This window comes from Lactuca virosa, chromosome 5 (assembly GCF_052849685.1).
Source record: "Lactuca virosa cultivar CGN04683 chromosome 5, Lactuca_virosa_CGN04683_v6, whole genome shotgun sequence".
NCBI classification, from domain to species: domain Eukaryota; kingdom Viridiplantae; phylum Streptophyta; class Magnoliopsida; order Asterales; family Asteraceae; genus Lactuca; species Lactuca virosa.
Window position 1 is genome coordinate 239,015,919 of NC_136430.1, and position 7,702 is coordinate 239,023,620.

Here is a 7,702-nt window from a genome sequence, read left to right on the forward strand (position 1 = left end):
TACCACCTCCATCCTTCCGCAAGAATCAACAGTTCAACAAACCTCCATTCAATCGTAACTTCAAGCCGCAGAATAACCATCCTCGATATCCCAAAAGTTCTCATCCACCACCGCAATCTCAAAATACTCAACCAAAGGAGGCACCGCAGTCTACTCAAACCACTGACTCCGGTTGTCCCTCAGAAGACAAGACTGATCTTGTGATTTGCCACAAATGCAACAAAGAGAATCATTTTGCAAGAGATTGTAAGGCCAATGTAGTAAAAGACAGAGCATTCTACCTTAGAATGGCTCAAGAGTTGGAATATAAGGAAAAAGCAAGGGTATACGTAGCCCATGTCAAAAGAGACCATCAAGTTTGGTCATCCGGAGACGAAGATGAAGCCATCAGCAGTGTCAAAGGAAAAGGGAAAATCTGCATGCTGGCAACTGCGGATGATGATGGGTCTACAAAGCTGGAAAAGAACTACTGCTACATGGCAAAGGATGGAACCCTAAGCATCGTCGAACAGGTAAAACTCATGATCCCAACTCTAAACTATAGCATGCATGACTGTCAACCTTTCATAAATGATCTTAATGACACGTGTGCTGCCGTCGTTACAGACTATAACAAAGCCTTAGATGAGAAGAACATTGCGTCCCAAGAGATGTTCCATGTGAGAGGATGACTGGATAACAAAAGACTCAAAATGGCTATGTTAGAAAAGGACTTAGAGTTAGAAAAAGATGCAAGAATGTTGAGTGAAACACAATTAGAGATAGCTTTGAACCAGAGAGATTTAGCTCAGAGTGAAATTGTCCGCTTAAATCTTTTAATCGAAAAATTGTTCAATGAAAGTGAAGCTATTGAAAATTTGGTAAATAATGGAACCATGGACAATACATACAATTGGGGTTGGTCAAATGGATATCCTACCGTAATGGATTCCTCACCCTGGTTCAACAAATACAGACTGTACGTCCCTCCAGACCGAGAATTTCATTTCCCAGTCAATGACAAGACCTTTCCCGAAGACATCAAAACTCACTTCGGTAGACTGCATAATCTAAGCAATAATTGTGTCATTGAGGAAATTGTGCCTGAGGTTTCGGGTCACATAAGTGATCAAATTCCTATCTATGGCACCATTTACCCAAATTCTCAAACCTCATCTGTAGTCGATGAAGAAATTGTCATTGAGGGCCCCGAAGTCTCGAAAGACTTCCCATCTTTGCCCTCAGGCCGCAGTGTCTCACACTGGAGTCAAAAGTCCCACAAAAGTCCCACTGAAGTCCCAACTCAGACTTACTCTGCGGTCGTCAGATCATCACTACCGCAGTCATCAGTAAAAGGAATTGTGACTCTTCAGCCAATTCATCATGAATTACCCATAGAAAATTTTGAAGTGGGTCAATGCTCTCAAACCACTGAATCTTCAAGTTCGGACGACTCAAGCCCACGTTTTCAAAATTTGTCTAAGAATTCCAGGAAACCGCAGTTGAACATCAAAGACTGCGGTTCCCCAAAAACTTTAGCAAAAAAGGCTTTCAAAGAGGAAATTCGATCCCGAGGCACAAATAGACAAACTTTTTCGAAAAACAAGAAGCATATCAGATTTCCAAAGTCCAAAAGTCCAGAAAAATTTGTTTTCTCACACTATTTTTTGAAAAACTCTCCCATAAAGAAAACATACAAAAAGAAATGTACAGTTTCAACAGTCATTCCTAATTCATCTGACACAACCCAAAAGAGTGTAAAGTCCTTTCGAAACAATGGTTTTCAAATCTACTCCTCAGATGACCCAAAATGGAAGGGTATCTTACCCACTCCAACACTTTTAAAGTCACATCAAAATTTTAACAAGTGGAAGGGTATTCTACCAAATCCAAAGAAAAGGACCCAAAGATCTACACGTGCTAAACCTTTTTCAAAACAAACTTTTTCAAAGTCCAACAACACTCATGTCAGATATTACCAACCTCGGACCGGTCACAAGCCCAACTAATCCTTTAGACCGCTGACCAAATCAGGTGTCAGAACAAAAGACAAAATCTCAACTTGTCAATGTCAATATAGCTGCCAAAAAGATTCATCCTATGTCAAATCTACTTGGAGTCAGAAACATCGTACTTTTTCAAAAACACACAACACTCCAAAACTGCACAAACACCTAGGACTAGGATTAAAAGTTGACAAGAAACCAGTCCCTGCAATCTCGGTCCATGCATCATTCAGAAACTCATCTGTTGTCCCAGGCTCCAAACTAGTTTGGATGCCTAAACTAACCGTGTAATTCTCAGGCTTTGTGCAAGGAGGAACAAGAAGAAGAATGGTTAATCGACAGTGCCTGCTCCTTGCACATGACTGGAAGGTTAGAATACCTTCGGGATTTCAGGCCAATTTGCAACGGTGGAAATGTCACATTCGGCAACAATGTGAATGGGGTCATCCGAGGTTATGGTGTTCTCACTACGGGGAACTTTTCTATTCAAAAGGTTGCTTACGTAGAAAGCCTTAAACACAATCTCATCAGTGTTGGCCAACTATGTAAGGCAGGCCATCGAGTTGAATGTGATGATCAATTTTGCTATGTAATGACAAGTGATAGGAACACATGTTTGATCAAATCTCGATCCGAAGGTACTATGTATCCTCTGGATGTCTCTCTGATCATAGGCAAACCGCAGTTATGTTTCCTATCCAAAGCCGTATCCGAAGTCAGCTGGCTATGGCACCGCAAACTAGCTCATCTCAACTTCAGATATATCAACAATTTGGTCACTGGAGAACTAGTCAGAGGACTCCCTATTCTCAAGTTTAACAATGATACTCTCTGTCCTGCATGTGAATGTGGAAAACAATCCAAAGCAAGTCACCCCATGGTGATTGACTCTTCAATTTCTGAACCACTAGAGCTCCTGCACATTGATCTCTGCGGTCCATCCACCGTAGTCAGTCTCCATCACAAGAAGTACATACTGGTTATAGTAGATGACTTCACACGCTTCACATGGGTTTTCTTTCTCAGACTCAAGTCAGAAACACCGTAGACTCTCATCAACTTCATCAAGGAAATAGAACTTCAGATCAAGCTGCCAGTACGACGCATCCGAAGTGATAATGGAACCGAGTTTACTAATCATCTCCTCAACGGTTTCTTGGTGTCCAAGGGCATCACTCACAACTTCTCAGCTCCCTACACACCGCAACAAAATGGGGTAGTAGAGAGAAGGAACCACACTCTAGTAGAAGCAGCCATATCCATGCTCAACTTCGCACACCTTCCTCTCTACTTCTGGGCTGAAGCAGTAGCCACCGCATGCTTTGTTAAAAACTGAAGCATTGTGTGCAAACGCCTCAATAAAACACTGTATGAGGGCCTTAACAACCGCAAGCCAAATGTTCGCTTCTTTCATATCTTTGGGTGTAGATGTTTTGTGATCAACAACAGAGATCATCTTAACAAGTTTGCACCGAAGTCTGATGAAGGCATCTTCCTTGGCTACTCCACTAACAAGGTTGCTTATCGAGTTCTCATTAGACGCACAAGGTTGATCATTGAAAGCTTCGATGTGAAATTTTATGATTATCACACCCGCAACACCCCTCCATCCACTGAAACCACAACAATCCTGGAAAGTGATATTCCTGTCTCTTCAGGTCCATTAAACTTAGTTGAAGTCAACTATGACGATCTCTTCGACCCTGTAGAAACAGCCAAATTATCCGAAGTTCTTGTGTCTCAAGAAGCTCAACAGCAGCACGCTGATGTATCTGGTCCATCACTATCCGAAGTAGCGTCTCTCAATACTTCCACCTCGCCGGTTGAGGGGGAAAGCTCTACTCCGGATCAAGCAACAACCATCGAGGTTCCAGTACTTGATGCAGCTCAAGTTCCCATCCGTAGAGAATCATTACCATCCAACGTTTCTTCCGACTCGGATGATGAAAACATAGAGAACATTGAAACAAGAACATACTCTAGGATTATCATTCTTCCATCCGCAGTCCAGGGGGAACCTTCTCAGGTTCCAGAGGAACTCCCATCAGCAATCCAGGGGGAACCTCTTCCAACTGCTCAAGAAAATTCCATTCTCGCTCCAACAATCCAAGATGATTCCGCATGATGTTCTCAAGTCCAGGGGGAACTGCCATCTCCAACCGCAGAGTGTTCTGATATCGAAGACATTCCCTCTACCGCAGCTGCTGATCATCTGCAACCTCGTCTACACGTATGGACAAAGGACCACCCACCAGGTCAAATCATTGGCAACCCATCCGCAGGTATCCAGACTCGATCTTCCAAGGACTTATCTGATCATTGTCACTACGCAGCATTTATGTCCTCGGTCGAGCCCCGAACGATCAAAGAAGCATTACTAGAACCTGATTGGATATCCGCAATGCAAGAAGAGCTAGAAGAATTCAAAAGAAACAAAGTGTGGCAGCTCATCCCGAAGCCACATGGTCACACCATTGTTGGTACTAGATGGGTATTCAAAAACAAGCTGGATGAATCTGGTGCGGTAGTCAGAAACAAGGCAAGGTTAGTTGCAAAGGGATATAGTCAACTTGAAGGCATTGACTACGATGAAACGTATGCTCCGGTAGCACGCATGGAAGCTATCCGAATCTTCCTAGCATACGCAGCCCACAAGAATATCAAGGTTCATCAAATGGATGTAAAAAGTGCCTTTCTTAATGGGGAATTAAAAGAAGAGGTTTATCTTCAGCAACCTCCAGGTTTTGAAAGTATTGAATTCCCAGACTACTGCTACAAACTTGAAAAAGCAGTATATGTTCTGAAGCAAGCCCCAAGAGCGTGGTACGAGACTCTCTCTGAATTTCTTGTCTCATCCGGATACAAAAGAGGAGTGATTGATCCCACTTTATTTAGAAAAGCAAATGGTGATCACCTCATGCTTGTACAAATATATGTGGATGATATCATCTTCGGATCAACTGATCAAGGAATGGTGGATGAATTTGCTAAGCTCATGACCAACAAGTTCCAAATGAGCATGAATAGAGAGATTAACTTCTTTCTAGGACTTCAAGTGAAACAAGTTCCACAAGGGATATTCATTCATCAGGAGATATACACCACTGAACTGTTAAAGAAATATTCTATGGACAACTGTTCTTCGGCTAAGGTCCCCATGGCCTTCGGATATAAGATCTCTGCTGATCCCTCAGGCGAATCTATGGATCACAAGACTTATAGAGGTATCATAGGCTCTTTGATGTACCTCATCGCAAGGAGGCCAGACATTGCCTTTGCTATAGGTGTATGCGCAAGGTATCAGGCTGACGCAAAAGTGTCACATATGACCGCAACCAAACAAATACTACGGTACCTGAAAGGAAGCAAGTCTCTTGGATTATGGTACCCCTCAGGCAATGACTTCAGCCTTCAAGTATTCACAGATGCGGATCATGCCGGATGCAGACTAGATCGAAAAAGCACCTCAGGTGGATGTCAATTTCTGGGTGGAAGACTCGTCAGCTGGTCATCAAGGAAACAAAGTTGTGTATCTCTGTCTACCGCAGAAGCTGAATATGTGGCCACAGCCAGCTGTTGTTCACAAGTTCTATGGATGAAGACACAACTTATGAATTACGGATACAGAATGCTGCGGATACCAATTTACTGTGACTCTGAAAGTGCTATAGCGATTTCTCAAAATCCTATTCAGCACTCCAAGACCAAGCATATTGAACTACGGTATCACTTCATCAAAGACCACATCCTGAAAGGTTGATGGGTTTTGCGCATTCTAACACTCCTAAGTGTACATGCAACCCTAAATACCTTGGATCTATGTTTTCTCTATTATACATGCAATTATGAACTTTCCAAGGTATTACCCTATCTAGCATACAATACTTGATACTTGGGTAATCAAATGGATAGAATACATACCTTTGTTTGATGTAGCTTGTCTCCATGAAGCTTGAGTGCCTAGTGCCCCAAGTGTGACACCTCAAATGGTTCACACAACACCAAATGCACATGGAATGACTTGAGAGAAATGAAACACTCCTTGAAATCGTCTAGCCCTCATATTCACACATTAGTGCACGATTTCTTGAGCCATGGGATTCTTTTATATGGTGGCTATTAGGGTTACACCATGTAACTCATAACTTTACCCATTCCATATGCTCCATGGATTTTAACCTCCATGGACTATCCATGGGTCACCCCATGGACTTAGTCCAACATAAGGAATCTTGGATCACAAGCCCACATATATAAGAATGAATGATTTACACAATCAACCCATATATTTAATTAGTCTCCTTTTGATCACTTAATTAATTCCAAATTAATTCTTGATCAATACTAATTAAATAACCTTATTAATATATTAGAACTTATAATATATTAACCAACCTTAAGTGTTATTTCTCTCATTATAGTCTATCCAAATGCATGATGCCATGCAACCCACATGGACCATGCCGGGTCGGGTCAAGTCTTACCAATTATAGTTATGGACTTAGACATCAATCCAACAGTCTCCCACTTGGATAAGTCTAAAACTATTATTGCGTATGACTTCAGGAACCGATCAGCAATCGTAGCTCTCAAAAGCTTCTGTCGAACTCTGACCTTGTCGATGAACTCTGACCTTTGTCAATGACTTGTCCATTAGATAAGGGATCATATATTCCTCCATTCTGGATATCATATGGACTGAGACATGGATTATCAATCATTCTCTCTGTCCATTTGTTGTTTCCCGATTTCCGATTCATGATGACTGACTGATTGAACAAATCAAATCAGTCCTGGCTTGGCCAAGCACTCACATGTATCATCTTTAAATCATCGAGGGGCCCACATATATCGTTTTTATCCCGAAGGTAAAAGGAATGGATAAACTTCAACTTATATGGCTTGTTCTACTACTTGTTGAATCATACACAAAGGCACGTTTTATAACATCGAGTTACCGAATGCGTTTTTGTGCAATCAATGTACAACCAACTCATAGTAACAACTCATATCTCTAGGTTTGAAGAATATAAGATATTATCGTCTCATGATCACTCGTGATAAAATCCATGAAGTGATTCAAATGAGCGCGGGTTGAATCCAATACCCAGAACTTATGAGCACTCATGAGTGTTGTAGCACCACTTTGTCCACCAACTTGGACCTCTACAAACCAACCCATGACAGTCTTGATTCATATCTACTTCCAACATATGACCGACTGTGGATGGTTTGAATAACTTAATCATTCAGGAAGAGCGACTTAGTTATTCTGGAAGTCAAAACATGCAAAGTGAAACACAAGAATAAATGAATCAAATATGGTATCAAACCCTATGAATATAAATAAACACTTTTATTTATCACCATACTGATTACTCATTATTCATTGTTTCGGTTTTATCAACTTTATACTTGAATTAAAAACACTAGTTGTCCCATGCTCCAAGCATGTACACTATGTTTTTCTTAAACAATAGCTTTGCCATACACCAAGTATTCACTTTATGTTTGTCTATGATCCTTACTTTGTGAAATAAACCAATTGAACATAATTTCAATGATTCTAATTTCACACTCCAAAATCCTTATCGAAAATGTGAGAATTTCAAATTCCTATCATTTATCGAAATCTGTTTAGATTTTAAACTTATATGCACTGACCCTCCTGTAATGAATATGTACAAAGTCACAAAGACTTGTCAACAGTCATTATA